General features: G+C 37.0%; 1 pseudogene; it reads left to right on the forward strand.

Annotated features, from left to right (window-relative positions):
- Positions 1-15,077: 15,077 nt before the first annotated feature.
- Positions 15,078-15,199, forward strand: LOC129883834 (5S ribosomal RNA; annotated as a pseudogene).
- The last annotated feature ends 3,312 nt before the right edge of the window (positions 15,200-18,511 follow it).

Below are 18,511 nucleotides of genomic sequence, written 5' to 3' on the forward strand. Positions count from 1 at the left end.
TATTACATACTTAAGCTACTTGAGTGCATACCAAGCTTACGTAGCAAGGATTACATAGGTTCGTAAAGTTAGACGAGATTACGAACCCATGAGGGCGAAAAGAGAGTGCCATATGGCAAAATGAGAGACTACCAAATGTAAGTATGAGAGAGTGCCATGTGGCAGAAGCTAGAGAAAGGGTGGTGGATCCCCCCCCCACATGCCATGTGGTAACCTGTGATTAGAGGAAAGGGATGTGTGGGCCCAATGAGTGCTTGACATGTGTCACCAATTAGGGCTTGACATATGTCACCACTTAGGGATTGACATGTATCACCCCCGTAGGTGGCCTATATATATTTTTATTAAGACATATAAAAGTTTCATACATTTCTAGAAATCTCAAGAATAAGAGAGAAAGGAAGAGAAGAAACTAGAGAGGTAGAGAGAGAAGGCCACAAATTTGGAGAGGAAAAAGGTAATTTCTCCGATTTCATTCCGTGAATTAATTATCTAGGATATACCATGATGTTATTAAGGTATAGTTAATGTAAATATATGATTTGTATAAGCCCCAAAACATTAACAAATAGCCCCAAAGTTTCAGCTGCGCTAAAGGAAATTCTGAGGCAAGTTTTGGCAGGTTTTAGTGAGTTTCGGGTAAGGTAAAGTTTTCCCTTTAGAACTGAAGTTTATGATAATTTTATGAGGTATATTACATGTCTTTAATGAGGTTGGAAGTGGAAAAATTTCATAAGGATGCTTGACGTTAGAAAAAACTAAATTGAAGTCATTATAGCTAAATTGAAGACGAGTAGTGTGTTGTGACTGTGGTGCTGTATTTGTAGCTGGTTTGATGGTGTGTTGAAGGGAAGTAAAGTTTTATAAAAAGGGTTTGAGTTTTTATGACTGCATCCACATGAACCCCCCTATTTGGTATGTTTAAAGATTTTACAAAATAAAGGTTAAAAACTCTATTTAGATATTGTAGTTTTGAGCAAGTGGTTTGGAGTTGTATTGAGTAATGTTGAAGTGATTTACTTATATATATGCTGCTTGTTGTTGTTGGTTGTTTGGTTATTGACAATGTGGTTGAGTTTAAATCTTGGGTATGTTGAAGTTATAGGAGAGATGCTGCCCGATTTTCTATAACTTAGGAACTAGTAATGAACTAGTCGAGGGAAATTGATACGGAAATGATCTCTATGGAGACTTGGTTGTAGAGTTGGAATTGGAAAGTGAAAGTTCATTAACCATAGTATTACTTTCATATTAAATATGTTCAAGAGACGATGAGGAGAACATATTAGGAGTAATCCGTAAGAGGTATGTAAAGATAACCGTTCCTTCTTTGGGCATGTCTTTGGCATAAGTATGTAAAGCTAACCATTCTTTCTCTTGGAATTTTTGACATAAGTATATAAAACTAATATTTCTTTTTGGAATGGTTTTTATGAAACAAGTATATGACTTTTATATGATTCCAAGGAAGTTCCTATTTATAGAGCCGGTAGGATGGCCAACTTCTTGATTTTCCAAAGGATATTTTATAATGCCTAGATACGTGTATATGATTCCAAAAGTTCTATTTGGATATAACTCATAGTGATATTCAAAAGGTACTTGACATGACTTTAGTCTTGCTTTTGAATAATAGCTCATTTTATTAACTCCATCGAGTCTCAAAAATGATTTAAAGTTCCTTTAGTTTATCACTACTCCACTTGTGGATGCCTCAATGCTTCCTTCACCGAGCCCAGGTCAGGTTTTGTTATCTTGCGTTCTTCTCTACATCGTTCTCATGCCCCGACATAACGGGGAAGGTATGCTCTGTACATGGGTTTGATTTGTGGAGTTATGATATGCCATGTACACATATGATATGATATGATATGATATGATATGACCATCTGATATAATATGATTTATTATGGAGATATTCCTTACTCTGGATTTATGACGTGCATTTTGATATTTTGGATATTTTGCTCATTTTTGCACCTTCTGTTCTGGTAATGTCTTTACCTATTACAGTCCATGTCTTACATACTCAGTACATTATCCATACTGACCCCCTTTCTTTGGGGGCTGCATTACATGCCCATAGGTATAGACGCTCGGTTTGCTGATCCGCTTGCTTAGTACATCCACCTTGTTGGTTGGCAATGCTCCTTTATTTGGAGCCCTATTTTGGTACTAACTTTTGTGTTATACATTTGTACATATTGGTTAAGGGGACGATGGGGCCCTGTCCCATCATATGACTAGGCTATTATTCTGTAGAGGTATGTAGATGTGTGATATGGGTTATGTATATATGTTTTAGGCTTTGTGTTCCGTGATGGACTAAACAACCATCTTGTTCTATATCTGCTCTCATGCATTCTCCAGCGACCCCTTTTTGATTTCTACTTTTGTTTATTCTTCAAACACTCTAAGTGGGGCTAAGGGTACGTATAGGTGCCTAACTCGAATACCAGTCACGGCCTACAGAATTGGGTCATGACAAAAGAGGTATCAGAGCAGTCCTTCCTTAGAATATCTACAAACCGTGTCTAGTAGAGTCCTATTTATCGATGTGTTGTACACCACATCTATAAATAGGAGGCTATAAAATTTTAGGATGTTATATTTATTTTATATCTAACATCGTGAGATAGATCTAAGTCATAGGAAAAACTCCTTAAACTAACCTTAGATTTGAATAAAAGGGCGACATCAACAGAAGAAAGTAATTCACGATGTTGGGAGTGACAAAGCACATAAGTAAGCAAAGGTATGAAAGAGATATGTTGAGTAAGGTAGTGAGCTTGAAATGTAAAATTGAAAATTGAAGAGAAAGTAGACAGGAAAGTGTAACAAATGCAGTTTGAGTTGGACACATGAGGTAAGTCCATTATTTTCATATGGTTATTGATATTGAAAGCCCTGTGTGGCTGTGATATGAATAACTATATGTTGGCCCTGTGAGGCATTGTTGGTATTTTTTGAGTGCAGATTTTGGGATAGTAATGAATATAAAGGAAACTCTACTAATTTTTTTTTGGAAAAAGAAAGAGAATAAGATATAATGTTGTAATATATATTGAAAGATCATATCCATAATAATAGTAATTAGAGGATCGATACTGGGATGGTAAGAAAAATGGTGACGGATATGAATGTCTTAAGATAGCCTGTGAGGTATTAAGGATGAGAATGATAAGAAAGGATAAAGTATTAAGTACGCTTACTCCACAAGGTGGAATTAACCCAGGGTAAGAGTTGTGAATAAAGGTTAAGAAATATTACCCTCGGGGATTGACCATGAGCAGAATGTAGTGTGAATATAATGAGGATCATCATTAAAATATGGAGAGCCTAGTAAAGATATAACTAAAAATGTGATTGTGAGTAAGGTTAAGAGTTAGCATCGGGTACACGAAAAGGATGACAGCTCATAAATAAGAAAGGGGTATTGTGTATATGTACCTCTATTTTGGAAGATAGTGGGATCCCTCAAGGATAGGTAATAAAAGTGGAAAAATATCTGAGGCATTGTGAAATTATTAAAGCAACAAGTGGTATCCTTTAATAAAAAAATGTGATAACAAAATGTGAAACACGTGTCATTAGAGAATAAGTGCCCCGAATGGAGAATTGGACAAGATTGTAAGAACTAGTGATGTACTCATTGGGAGGAATGAAAAGTGACTTCGGCTAAACTAATACATTAGATATATAACTCGAGTACGAGTACTCTAACTAGATTGGGTACTAGTTCTCAAGAATTCTAAGCACCCCATAGTTATATTAAGGTTTCTTATAGGGGCAACCTAAAGTATAGATGATCTAACAGAAGGTGTAGACATGGAGCAGTATGTTAAGTGTGTTGGAACAAAATCATATGCGCATGAATAATTGAAAAAATACAGAGGATGACATAGGTACACCCTTAACAGGGGAAGCATGCAAGAGAAATACAGGTGTGAGGTGAAGTCAACGGTTACTGTCACATGTTAATGGGAATGCTTAACCTTCGAATGAGATCCCATGCTAGCATGAGTTTAGCAAGGGCTAAAGACCAGCAATAAATGGATAGAAGCCATGATATTTGAAACCGTGAGGAGAACCATTAGTAGAGACCCTAATTGATGGGTGCATACAAAAAAAGGGGTGAATACAATAAGAGAGTAAGATTAAGCGATCTAAGGACCATGAAAATGGTAGTAAGGCCATGTTTGAGTAAAGATTAAGATATGGGAATAGAGTTGTTGGCCGCTAAGATGTGACATAAAAGTAGCAAGGGGAAAGAATAGAAAATATCCTATGGTAGGAAATGAGGAGACCAAGGAGTACCTAAAGGAAGAACAAAGGGGGTAGGACATAATAGCGTTAGAGCGAGCAAGTTCTAGTGTGGAGGTGCTATATAAAGCAAGAGGGACCAGGAAACGAAAATACTGCGTCTACCCTATACCGATTGTATAAAATTAGTTGTGCAACTTACAAATATATATACAGCATAATACCAAGTGGTGGAGTACATGATGAAAAGGGGGGGTATGATATTTTTAATATGTTATAGAGGAATACAAAGAGAAGTTAAATCAAATGACCAAAATGGACATAGTCATGGTTGAACTAAAGACCTACCCCGATATTGATTGTAAGATTAAAGAGGAGAGGGAAAGGTGGAACCTGAAGACTAGAGAGACAGCGCTAAGGTAAATCTTGGGCTAAGTTGAGTGTCTTTGCATATTATTGCAAGGATGACAGTGTAACATGCGACAAGAAAATTGGAGCTAAATCTGAGCAAAGGACCATGAAAGAATCTGAACTAACGATGAAGCAACCTATCGCCATCTTGGATCGGCAGATTAGAAGATCGCGGACTAAGGACGTAGCTTCCGTCAAGGTGTTGTCGCAAAATAATAAGCGCAAAGAGAAGACTTGGGAAGCTAAAAAAGAGGGTAAAATATAAATGTCCGCACATATTCCTTACATCTACAAGTAATCCCAACCTTTGGAACTCCGATATTGATTTATCGATTAAAGTATATGTTATTGCAATGGAACAAAGAAATTCTCCATATTGTCTGTATAGGATCTTGAGGAAGGTTTTGGTTCACATTCGAGGAAAAATGTTCTAAAGGGGGGAAGGATGTTACACCCGTACTTTTGTAGGTTGAAAGACTTTTGTACCTTGAGAGGTTTTTGAGTTTCTGGAAAGATTCTTAAGCTTCTCAAGCTTCTTAAGCTTCTTGAAAGGCTCTTAAGTTTTTTTTGGAAGATTCTTAAGCTTCTTAAAAGATACCATATGAGTCGGATAATCTATAACTCCATCAAATCACTATAAGGAAAGGAGAATAAGATACCCCATAATAGAAAAGATAGAAAATAGGGTTATAAGAATCAGGAAGAAGTTGGAGATCAAATAATGAGTCGTAGGACTCCACTTACTTACGTAAGCTACTAACTTGGAAATCTTACATACTTAAGCTACTTGAGTGCATAGCAAGCTTACGTAGCAAGGATTACATAGGTTCGTAAAGTAAGACAAGATGATGAACCCATAAAGGGGAAACGAGAGTGCCACATAGCAATATGAGAGAGTGCCATGTGGCAACAGATGGAGCATGGTTGGTGGATACCCACATGCCACATGGCAGCCTATGTTACACCCCATACTCTGGTACCTCGGAATGCTTATTAAGTTTCTGGAAAGGCTCTTAAGTTATTTTAGAAGTTGTCATGTGAGTTGGATAATCATAACGCTATCAAATAATCCTAAGGAAAAGAGAATGAGATACTTTATAATAGAGAAGATTGGGAATTAGGTTAGAAGAAGTTGGAAGGAGTTGGAAGCCAAGCAATAAGTCGTAGGACTCGACCTACTTGCGTAAGCTACCGATTTGGATATCTTTCATAATTATGCTCCTAGAGCACACGTCGAGCTTAAGTAGCAAGGAATACATAGGGTCTTAAAGTGAGACGAGATTACAAACCCAAAAAAATAAAGCAAGCAGGTGCCAAGTAGGTGACACACCTACTTGGGCTAAGTAGGTGACCCACCTACCTTGGGTAGACCCCCACGCTGCCACGTGGCAGTGTATGATTAGCCGCATGGTGTGAGGTAGCGCCTTAGGGGGGATGCCATGTGTCACCCCTAGGGGATGCCATGTGACACCTCCAAAAGTGGTGTATATATTCCTAGTTGATGACTAAGGAATTCATTTTCAGCATCTCTTAACTTAAGAAAAGTGAAGAAACTTAGGAGAATAGAGAGAGAGCTACGGCGGTAACACAACAAGGTAAGGCCTCCGTTTTTAATTCTTGAATTAATTTTTTAAGGTATCCTATACTGATATAGTGGTTTTTAACAACATAAAATTTATCTTTGGGGTTTCGAGGAGGTTCTCATTTTTGTCAACAAACCCGTTTTTGGAATAGGACTGTTGTTAATAATACTAGTATAACTCCTTGTGTAAAGCTTCATTTCAAGTGATTCAAGTTGTTTTAGAAAGTTATTTCATAGGGCTATAACTTTTATTTAGCCTCTAAAACCCATTTTTGCTTTTATCCACTCGAAAAAGGATGATGAAGTATAGGTGAGGAGCTGCCTAGATTTCATTTTGGAAATCCTACATAGGCTGCTGTTGGTATTTTGGGCATATATTTTTGTACAAAGGGTACTTGATATGAATCTTGTCTTGATTTTTGAATAATAGCTCATTTTGTTAACTCCATCGAGTCTCAAAAATGATTTAAAGTGCATTTAGTTTCTCACTACTCCACTTATAGATGCCTCAATGCTTCCTTCACCGAGCCCTGGTCAGGTTTTGTTATCGTGTTTACTTCTCTGCATTGTTTGCCATGCCCCGACGTGAGGGGGTAGGTATGCCCTGTACATGGATTTGATTTCTGGAGTTATGATGTGCCATGTATACATATAATATAATATGATATGATATGAACAACTGATATGATATGATTTATTATAGAGATATTCAATACTCTGGAGTTATGATGTACTGTGGCGCCAGTGATGGGGCAGCGACCACGATTTGTTCACTGAGTCTCATAATGGTGCTGGATATGGCATATGTTTTTCTGCATACATTATTGGTGGTTATGAAAAGCATTTTGATATTCTAGATATTTTGCTCATTTTTACACCTTTTGTTCTAGTAATGGCTTTACCTATTACAGTCCATTCTTTACATACTTGGTACATTGTCCCTAGTGACCCCCTTTCTTCGGGGGCTGCATTACATGCCACAGGTACAGACGCTCAATTTGCTGATCCATTCGCTTAGGACGTCCACCCTGTTGGGGTGCAGTCCTTCTTTATACAGAGCCCTATTTCGGTACTAACTTTTCTATTGTACATTTGTACATATTGGTTAAGGGTACGATGGGGCCGTATCCCATCATATAACTAGGTTATGGAGTTAGGTCGTGATAGCCTACGGACTTGGGTCATGACAAAAGTAGTATCAGAGTGGTCCTTCCTTGGAATGTCTATAGATCGTGTCTAGTAGAGTCCAATTTATCGGTTTGTTGTGCACCGCATCTATAAACAAGAGACAACAGGACATTTAGGAGGTTATGTTTCTTTTACTTCTAAGATCGTGCGATAGATCCAAGTCATAGGAAAAACTCCTTAAACTAACCTTGGATTTGAAAAGAAGAGCGGCATCAACAGAAGAGAGTAATTGATGATGCTGGGAGTGACAAAGCACGCAGGTAAGCAAAGGTATGAAAGAGCTATGTTGAGTAAGGTAGTGATCTTGAAATGTAAAATTGAAAATTGAAGGGAAAGTAGACAGAAAAGTGTAACAAAGGCAGTTTTAGTTGGACACATGAGGTAAGTCCATTATGTTCATACAGTTATTGAAATTGAAACCCTTGTGTGGCTGTGATATGAATAAATATATATTGGCCCTATGAGGCATTGTTTGGATTTCTTGAGTGCAGGTTTGGGATACTAAGGAATATAGAGAAAACTCTGCCAATTTTTTAAAAAAAATCAAAAGAGAATGAGATATAAGGTTGTAATATATCTTGAAAGATCGTATCCATAATAACAATAATTAGAGGATCGATACTAGGATGGTAAGAAAAACGGTGATGGATATGAATTTCTTAAGATAGCCTGCGAGGTACTAAGGATGAGAATGATGAGAAAGGATAAAGGATTAAGTATGCTTACTCTACCAGGTGGAATTAACCCAGGGTAAGAGTTGTGAATAAAGGTTAAGAAATATTACCCTCCGAGATTGACCATGAGCAGAATATAGTGTGAATATAATGAGAATCATCATGAAAGTACAGATAGCCTTGTAAAGAAGTAACTAATAAATGTGATTATGAGTAAGGTTAGGAGTTAGCATCGGGTACACGATAAGGATGAAAGCACATGAAGCAGAAAGGGGTATTGTATATATGTACCTCCACTTTGGAAAATAGTGGGATCCCTCGAGGATAGGTAATAAAAATTGAAAAACAACTGAGGCATTGTGAAATTATTAAAGCAACAAGTGGTATCCTTTAATAAAAAGATGTGATAACTAAATGTGAAACACGTGTAATTAGAGTATAAGTGCCCAGAATGGAGAATCGGACACGATTATAAGAACTAGTGATGTACTGATTGGGAGGAATAAAAAGTGACTTCCGCTAAACTAATACATTAGATATATAACTCGAGTACGAGTACTCTAACTAGATTAAGTACTAGTTCTCGCGAATTTTAAGCACCCCATAGTTATATTAAGGTTTCTTATAGGGGCAACCTAAAGTATAAATGATATAACAGAAGGTGTAGACATGGAGCAGTATGTTAAGTGTGTTGAAACAAAATCATATGCGCATGTATAGTTGAAAATAAATAGAGGATGACATGGGTACACCCTAAATGGTGGAAGCATACAAGAGAAATACAAGTGTGAGGTGAATTCAACAGACACTAGTACATGTTAATGGGAACGCTTAACCTTCGAGTGAGATCCCATGCTGGCATGAGTTTAGCAAGGTCTAAAGGCCAGGAATAAATGGATAGAAGCCATGATAATTGAGACCGTGTGGAGAACCATTAGTAGAGAACCTAATTGATGGGTGCATACAAAAAAAAGGGTGAATACAATAAGAGAGTAAGATTAAGCGATCTAAGGATCGTGAAAACGGTAGTAAGGCCATGTTTGAGTAAAGATTAAAATATTGGAATAGAGTTGTTGGCCACTAAGATGTGACATACAAGTAGCAAGGGGAATGAATAGAAAATCTCCTATGGTGGGAAATGAGGAGACCAAGGAGTACCTAAAGGGAAAATAAAGGGGGTAGGACGAAAAAGTGTTAGCGCGAGCAAGTTCTAGTGTGAAGGTGCTATGTAAAGCAAGAGGGACCAGAAAATGAAAAGACTGTGTCTACCTCATACCGGTCTTATAAAAGTAGTTGTGCAACCTATAAATATATATATACAGCATAAGACTAGCGGATAAGTACATGATGTAAAAGGGGGTATGATATTTTGGATACGTTATAGAGGAATACAAAGAGAAGTTAAATCAAACAACCAAAAAGGACATAGTCTTGGTTGAACTAAAGACCTACCCCGATACCGGTTGTAAGATAAAAGAGGAGAGGGCAAGGCAGAAACTGAAGACTAGCAAGACAATGCTAAGGTAAATCTTGGGTTAAGTTGAGTATCTTCTAACATTATTGCAAGGATGGTAATGTAACGTGCGATAAGAAAATTAGAGCTAAAACTAAGCAAAGGACCATGAAAGAATCAGAACTAACAATGAACACCTATCGCCATCCTGGATTGGATGATTAGAAGATTGCGGACTAAGTACGTAGCTTCCGTCAAACTGTTGTGGAAAAATAAGAAGCACAAAGAGATGACTTGAGAATCTAAAAGAGAGGGTGAAATATAAATATCCTTACATATTCCTTACATCTATAACTAATCCCAACCTTTGGAACTCTGATATTGATTGCTCGATGAAAGTATATGTTATTGCAATGGAATAAAGAAACTCTCCATATAATCTGTATAAGATCTTGAGGAAGGTTTTGGTTCACATTTGAGGATGAATGTTCTTAAGGGGGGAAGGATGTTACACCCAGTACTTTTGTACCTTGAGAGGTTTTTGAGTTTCTGGAAAGATTCTTAAGCTTTTCAAGCTTTTTAAGCTTCTTGAAAGGCTCTTAAGTATTTTTTTGGAAGATTCTTATGCTTCTTAAAAGATACCATATGAGTCGGATAATCTATAACTCCATCAAAGCACTCTAAGGAAAGGAGAATGCGATACCCCATAGTAGAGAAGATTGAAAATAGGGTTATAAGAATCTGGAAGAAGTTGGAGACCAAATAATGATTCATAAGACTCAACTTACTTCTGTAAGCTACCAACTTGGACATCTTACATACTTAAGCTACTTAAGTGCATAGCAAGCTTACGTAGCAATGATTACATAGGTTCGTAAAGTAAAACGAGATTACGAACCTATGAGAAGGAAAAAAGAGTGCCACATGTCAGCATGAGAGAGTGTTATATGTCAGCATGAGAGAGTGACATGTGGCAGCAGTTGGAGCAAGGGTGGTGGACCCCTACATGCTATGTGGCAGCCTGTGTTACACCCCATACTCTGGTATCTCAGAACGCTTCTTAAATTTCTAGGAAGTCTCTTATGTTTTTTTAGAAGTTTCTAGCGACCTCTTTTTGACTCCTACTTTTGTCTATTCTGCTAACATGCTAAGTGGGGCTAAGGGTACATATGGGTGCAAAACTCGGGCATCGGTCATGGCCTACGGAGTTGGGTTGTGACAAAAATGATATCAAAGCATTTCGTCCTTGGAGTATCTACAGACCGTGTCTAGTAGAGTCTTGTTTATCGGTGTGTTGTGCACCACATCTATAAACAGGAGGCTATAGGAAATTTAAGATATTACCTTTCTTTCATATCTAAGATCCTGCGATAGAGCCGAGTCATAGGGAATGAAATTCCTTATACTCACTTGTGATTTCTGCAGAAAGACAATATCGAAAAAAGAAAGTAAGTGCTGATATTTAAGGTTATAGGGCATACAGGTAAGCAAAGTCATGAAGGAGATATGTAAGGTGAGGTATGGAAATACAATTGACATGTAAGGTTGAAAGGTGAAAGGAAAGTAGATAGGAAAGTCTAACAAATGCAGTTTGAATTGGACACATGAGGTAAGTCCATTATTTTCATATGGTTATTGATATTGAAATCCCTATATGGCTGTGATATGAATAAATATATGTTGGCCCTGTAAGGCATTATTGGTATTTCCTGAGTGCAGGTTTGGGATAGTAAGGAATATAGAAGAAACTCTACTGAATATTTTTTTGGAAATAGAAAGAGAATGAGATATAAGGTTGTAATATATCTTGAAAGATCATATTCATGGTAACGATAAGGATGGAAGCTCATGAAGAAGAAAGGGTTATTATGTATATGTACCTCCACCTTGGAAAATAGTGGGATCCCTCGAGAATAGGGATTGGAAATTGCAAAACAGCTGAGACACTATGAAATTATCAAAGGAACAAGTGGTATCCTTTGGGGGAAAAGGGTGATAACAAAATGTGAAACACATGTGATCAGACTATAAGTGTCCTCGAATGGAGAATTGGACACGATTATAAGCACTATTGACTTACTTATTGGGATGAATGAAATGTGGCTTTGGCTAAACTACTATATTAAGTTGTATGAATTGAGTACCAGTACTTGGACTAAATTATGTACTATCTATCGAGAATACTAAGCACCTTATGCTTGTACTAGGGTTTCTTATAGGGGCAACATAAAGTATGGATGATCTAACAGAATCAGTTGCGCATGAATAGTTGAAAATAAATAGAGGATGACATGGGTACACCCTAAAAGAGGGGAAGTAGATAATAAAAGTAAAAGTGTAAGGGAAAACCAACTGACGCTATCATATGTAAATGGGAATGCTTAAACTTCAAACGATATCCCATAAGGAATGGATGTATCTCGAGGACAACAATAAACAGATAGAAGTCGCGGTATTTGAGACCGTGTGAGGAACCATTGGTGAAGACCCTAAGGGATAGATGTTTTTACACCCCATACTCTTAAGCTCAAAATGTATTTTAAGCTTCTTAAAAGTTAGCATGTGAGTTGAATAATCTACGACAATATCAAACAACTCTAAGGAAGGAAGAATGTGATACCCCATAGTAGAGAATGTTGGAAATAGAGTCATAAGAATCCGAAAGGAATTGAAGGCCAAGTAATGAGTCGTAGGACTAAATTTACCTACATAAGATACTAACTTAGAAGTCTTACATACCTAAGATACTTAAGGATGTACCAAGCTTACGAAAGAGAAATAAGGAAACAATGCGCCTAATCGAATCAAGTAGGTGATGCAGCAGCTTAGGGTGGACCCTACTGCCACGTGGCAGCCTGTGAGGGGCTGCATGGGCTGAGGTAGAGCCTTAGGAGGTTGCCATGTGTCACCCCTAAGGGGATTCCACTGGCACCTTCTAAGGAGGTGTATATATGTATATTATTCTAAGATATACTTCATTTTCAGCATGTTCTCTTGCAAAAAAGAAGAGGAAAATGTTGAAGGAAAGAGAGGGAAACCACGGGTTGGATCAATTTAAGGTAACTTTCCGACTTCGTTTCATGAATTAATTATTTAAGGTTTCCTACGGTGATATAAAGGTGTTTAATAATGAAATATTTCTATTTGAGGCAGCGAAGAAGCGATACAAACAACCCACTATTTTTCAGCATACTAAGAGAACTTCCGAGACAAGTTTTAGTAAGTTTTAGCAAGGTATGGCTTGGTTCTATTCTCCCACATTTTGGTAAGTGTTTGGACAGGTTATTAGAGTTTTAATTATGTAAATTTATGGTTTGGATCAGCACTAAATGGATAGCAAGCAGCCATAAAATTTCAGCACGTTTAGAGAAGTTGCGAGGTGCAATTTTGGCGAGTTTTGGCCAATTTCGAGTAAGGTAAGGTATTTTCTTCCAATTTGAAGTTTGTGGTATTTTTATAGGGTGTATTACAAACCTTTTATTCTAATTTAAGTGTAAAAATATCATAGAAATGTTTAACGTTTGAAGCAAACTAAATTGGAGTCGCTATAGTTAAATTGTAGTCGAAGCAAGGTATTGTGCTTGTAGTGTGCTGCTTTAGGTGTGTGATGGTGTGTTTAAGGGACTAAAATTATTCTAAAATAGGGGTGGGGGATTCTGGTTGTAGCCACACGACCCCTCATTTCGTACATTTAAAGGTTTTGCTAAATAAAGACTAGAAACCCTATTTTGGTATCGTAATTTTCAGCAAGTTGTTTAGAGCTTATATTGTGTAATGTTGCCATGTTTTAGTTGTATATGAGATGCAAATTGTTGTTTTCGGTTGGCTGTAGTTATTAGGGATCTAATTAGAAATTCGGATAGGGCATGTTATAGGGGAGGTGCTGTCCGATTCCGTTAACTCCTTAACTAACTAAGGAACTTGTCGAGAAGGCGAGCGTAGAGATGAGTTCTATGAATACTCGTATGTAACTTAAGATGCTGGAAAGTAGAGGGTTTTTTATACTTGTATTGCTTTCATGTTAAATAGGTTCAACAGATGATGAGGTGAACTTGTTAAGAGTAATCCATAAGAGGTGGTAAAGCTAACGTTTCCTTCTTTTGGCATATTTTTGTCATAAGTATGTAAGGCTTAGACTTTCTTTTGGCATGTCTTTGGCATAAGTGTATTAAGCTTATTATATCTCTTGGTATGTTTGGGAACAAATTTGTAAAGTTAATCTTCCTTGTTGACATGGTTTTTATGAAGCAAGTATACGACTTTTATATGATCCCAAGGAAGTTCCTATTCGTAGAGCCGCTAGGATGGCCAACTTCTTTATTTTCCAAAAGATATTTTTTATGCCTTGATATGTGTATATGATTCCAAAAAGTTCTATTTTGATATAACCCATAGTAACTTTCAAAAGGTACTTGATGTGACTCTTGTCTTGATTTTGCATGATAGCTCATTTGTTCCTAAACATACCAAGAGATATAATAAGCTTAATACACTTATGCCAAAGACATGCCAATCGACTCTCATTTAAATTGCATATAATTTCTCACTACTCCACTCGTGGATGCCTTAGTGCTTCCTTCACTGAGCTCGGGCCAGGATTTGTTATCACGCGTACTTTTCTGCATTATTCATCGTGCCCCAACGTGAGGGAGTAGGTACGACCTGTACATGGGATTTGTGGAGTTATGATGTGCCATGTACATATATGATATAATATGATCTGATATGACCATCTGATATGATATGATCTGTTATGGAGATATTTCCTATTCTGGAGTTATGATGTGCTGTGGCGCCGGTGATGGGGCGGTGACCATGATTTGTTCAACGAGTCCCATATTGGGGCCGGATATGGCATATATTTTTCTGCATACCTTATCTATGGTTATGATAAGCATTTCGATATTTCTGGATACTTTGCTCATTTTTCCATATTCTGCTCTGGTAATGACTTTACTTATTACAGTTCATGCTTTACATACTTAGTACATATATCGTACTGACCCCCCATTCTCTGAGGGAGGCTGCGTTTCATGCCCGCAGGTACAAATGTTTATTTTGGAGATCCATCGGATTAAGGTTTCTGCTCAGCGATGTTGGAAGCGCTCCACTGTTCTAGAGCCTAACTTTTGATACTGGTCATTTAATATGTATATATTTATTTTTCTAGGGGTACGGTGGGGGGACTGTCTCACCATATGTTGCTGTTACTATTCTTAGAGGTATGTAAACATATGTATGTGGGTTTTTTGTGAGTTTGTTTCGGTGGTGCCTATATGGCATGTTGTAAATGTTTTTATATTACAGCAGCCTTATCGGGTTGTGTTCACTTTCATGATATGGTACGAATGAAAGAGGTCATACGTAGATAAAAAAGTTGTAATTTATTGGGATTTTTGTGACTAGTATCACTTTGTTTATAGTTTTATTTGACACAAGCTGATAGGTATGTATACAGGGGTCCAGGTCAGACTCTAGTCGCAGCCTATAGAGTTTGTGTCGTGACAGATACGATCATACCAGTACTAATGCACCGAATCCCATCAGAACTTCAAAGTTAAGCGTGCTTGGGAGAGAGTAGTACTAGGATGGGTGACCCCCTAGGAAGTGAAAGAGGAAATGAAACACAAGTATCCGTACCTATTTCCCACATCTACAAGTAATCCTAACTTTTAGAACTCTGATATTGATAGCTCAATGAAAGTATATGTTATGGAAACGAGACAAAGGAACTCCATATAGTTGGTATAAGATCCCGAGGAAGGTTCTGGTTCACATTTGAGGACGAATGTTCTAAAGGGGGGAGAATGTTACACCCCATACTTTTGTACCTTGGAATTCTTCTTAAGTTTCTTAGAAGACTTCATGTTAGTCAGATAATCTATAACGCTATCAAATAATCCTAAGGAAAGGAGTAGGAGATACTCCATAAGAGAGAAGATTGGAAATAAAGTTATAAGGATTTGAAACGAGTTGGGGGGGGCAAAATAACAAGTCGTGGGACTCGACTTATCTGCCCAAGATACAAACTTGGATGTCTTAACCATTTAAGCTACTTAAGTACACATCGAGCTTAAGTAGCAAAGAATACATAGGCTCTTGAAGTGAGATGAGATTACGAACCCACGAAAGGGAAATAAGGAGAACATGCGCCTACGTGAAACAAGTAGGTGATGCACCTACTTGGACCCAGTAGGTGACTCACCTTCTTGGAGTGTACCCCACGCTTCCACTTGACAGCATGTGAGTGGGCGCATGGATGAGGTGACGCCTTAGGGGGCTGCCATATGTCAACCCTAGCGTCTTCCACGTGTCCCCTCTTAAGGACACATATATATACATGTTGTGATGACTATTAAGTCATTTTCATCCAAAAACCAGCAACAAAGAAGAGAAAAAAAACGTGATAAAGAAGAGAAGGCAGCCACGGATTTGGCCTCCGACTTTTATATCGTGAATTAATTATTTAAGGTATACCATGGATACATGACTGTTTTTAATAGTGTAAAATGACTATTTGGGTCAGCAAAGAAGGGATGCGAACAGCCCATCAATTTTCAGCATGTTAAGTGAACTTTCGAAGCAAGTTTTAGCAAGTTCTAGCAAGGTATGGCTTGGATCTCTTCTCCCATGTTTTAGTAAGGGTTTGGAAATATTATGAAGGTATAAATACTGATTAGAAACATGAAAATATACATGTTACGACTGAAGAACGTTGCAGGTCATGTAGGGGTTGGTTTGACGCGATTTTAACAGTTTAAAGTTTGGCTAGAGTTATTGTTATTGTGGTGTTGTGTTGGGCATTGTTTTGTAGTATTCAGGGATGGAAAATGACTAAAAATGACTTTATATTCTGATGGTTTCAGACACATGACACTCCGGTTCGTGTGGTTAAAGGTTTTATGAAATAGAGATTAAAAACCCCATTTTGGTATCGTAGTTTTAAGCTAGTTGTTTGGAGTTTGTGTTGTGTAATGTTCAAGTTGTTTACTTATATATATGCTTTTTATTGTTGTTTTTGGTTGGCTTCTAAGGTTTGTAGGTTAAAATGAAAGTTTTGATAGGGCAAGTTATAGGGGAGATGCTGCCCAATATCGGCTAACTTCGGAACTAGTAATGAACTAATCTAGGGGAATGGATATAGGATTGGTTCCTATGGGTAATTGGTTTTAGAATTAAAAGTTGAAAAGTCGAAGTTCACTAACCTTAGAATTACTTTTACGTTAAATAGGTTCAAGAGATGACGAGGCGAACATGTTAAGAGTAATAAGTAAGAGGTATTTAAAGCTAACGTTTCCTTCTTTTTCCATGTTTTTGGCATAAGTATGTAAAGCTTAATCTTTCTTTTGGCCTGGTCGTTATGAAAACAAATATATGTATTATTTTTATGGTTCCAACGAAGTTCCTATTCTTAGATCCACTAGGATGGCCAATTTCTTGATTTCCAAAGAATATTTTATTATGCTTTGATACGAGTATATAATCTAGAAGTTCTATTTTGATGTAATCCATAATGACTATCTAAAGGTACTTGATATGACTCTTTTCTTGATTTTGAACGATAGCTTATTTTAATTATTCCATTGAGCCACATAATATATTTTGAAATATGGAAACGATTGCAGAAAGACTATTTTGACATAGACCATTGTGACATCTGAAAGAAATATACTATGATTATCACTCAATTTCTCTTATATGACTTGGCATCGGAGTTATGCTATCGAGTCTCTAGAAATATTTTGTATTTTGTATTGCATTTAGTTTCTCACTACTCCACTCGTGGATGCCTTAATACTTCTTTCACTGAGCTTAGTCAAAGATTTGTTATCATGAGTACTTATTTGCATAGTTCGCCGTGCGCCGACATAAGAGGGTAGGTACGACCTGTACATGGGATTTGTGGAGTTATGATGTGCCATATACACATATGATATGATCTGATATGACCATCTGATATGATATGATCTGTTACGGAGATATTCCCTACTCTAGAGATAGAGGAGGATGCCTAACTAGGGTATACTCCATAAACATGATGGTTCCAAAGAAGTTCCTATTCTTAGATCCACTAGGATGGTTCCAAAGAAGTTCCTATTCTTAGATCCACTAGGATGCCTAACTAGGGTATACTACATTATACCTGATGTTTGTTTACATAGATCCAATGACTCCTGCGTCGAGATAGAGGAGGATGCCTAACTAGGGTATACTCCATAAGTAACTCATCTCAACTCAACTAAACTTGTGATGTGGATCCACTAGCTTTGCCATATAGGAATATGTAAAACTATATGGGCAACATAGTTTGGAACTTTAGGTTTCTACTAGGTTTCCCTTAGGTACCTAATTGCATTATCGGACTGAACCCCACCTAGAATTCTTCTCGGTACTTAGTCAATATACTAACAGAAACTCATAAAAACATTATCATAACATAATAGGGAAAGATAATAACTACCTATCAATCCATCTTTAAAAACATACATGAATAGATCATCTAACTTAGTGAATCATAAGAATTCATAACTTCGGTGAGAATGGTCCTTATCATCATCTTTAAACATATTTGTGTGAGAATCGAACTTATCACAATAAAATAATATCTTTGATCTTAACTTTGATCATCATAATAACTTCATATTTCAAAATAATAATCTCACCTTTAAATCATAAAACATTCATTGAAAATCATTTAACTCATGATCAACTCATAAAATCATCTTTAACTCATAATCATAGCTTGAGAATAGCTTTATGCATAGGCATTCGTAATTCAACTTAAAATCATGCAATTTATATAAGAACATGCATGTAATGATCCATCATAACATCTAAAAACAGAATTAAATCAGTTCAATGCGATTTATCAAAACTAGGGTTCTTAATCAATTGAAATTGAAGGAAAACTTAAGAAAACATTGGGACTCCATGGGTGAA

Source organism: Solanum dulcamara, chromosome 3 (assembly GCF_947179165.1).
Source record: "Solanum dulcamara chromosome 3, daSolDulc1.2, whole genome shotgun sequence".
NCBI lineage: Eukaryota > Viridiplantae > Streptophyta > Magnoliopsida > Solanales > Solanaceae > Solanum > Solanum dulcamara.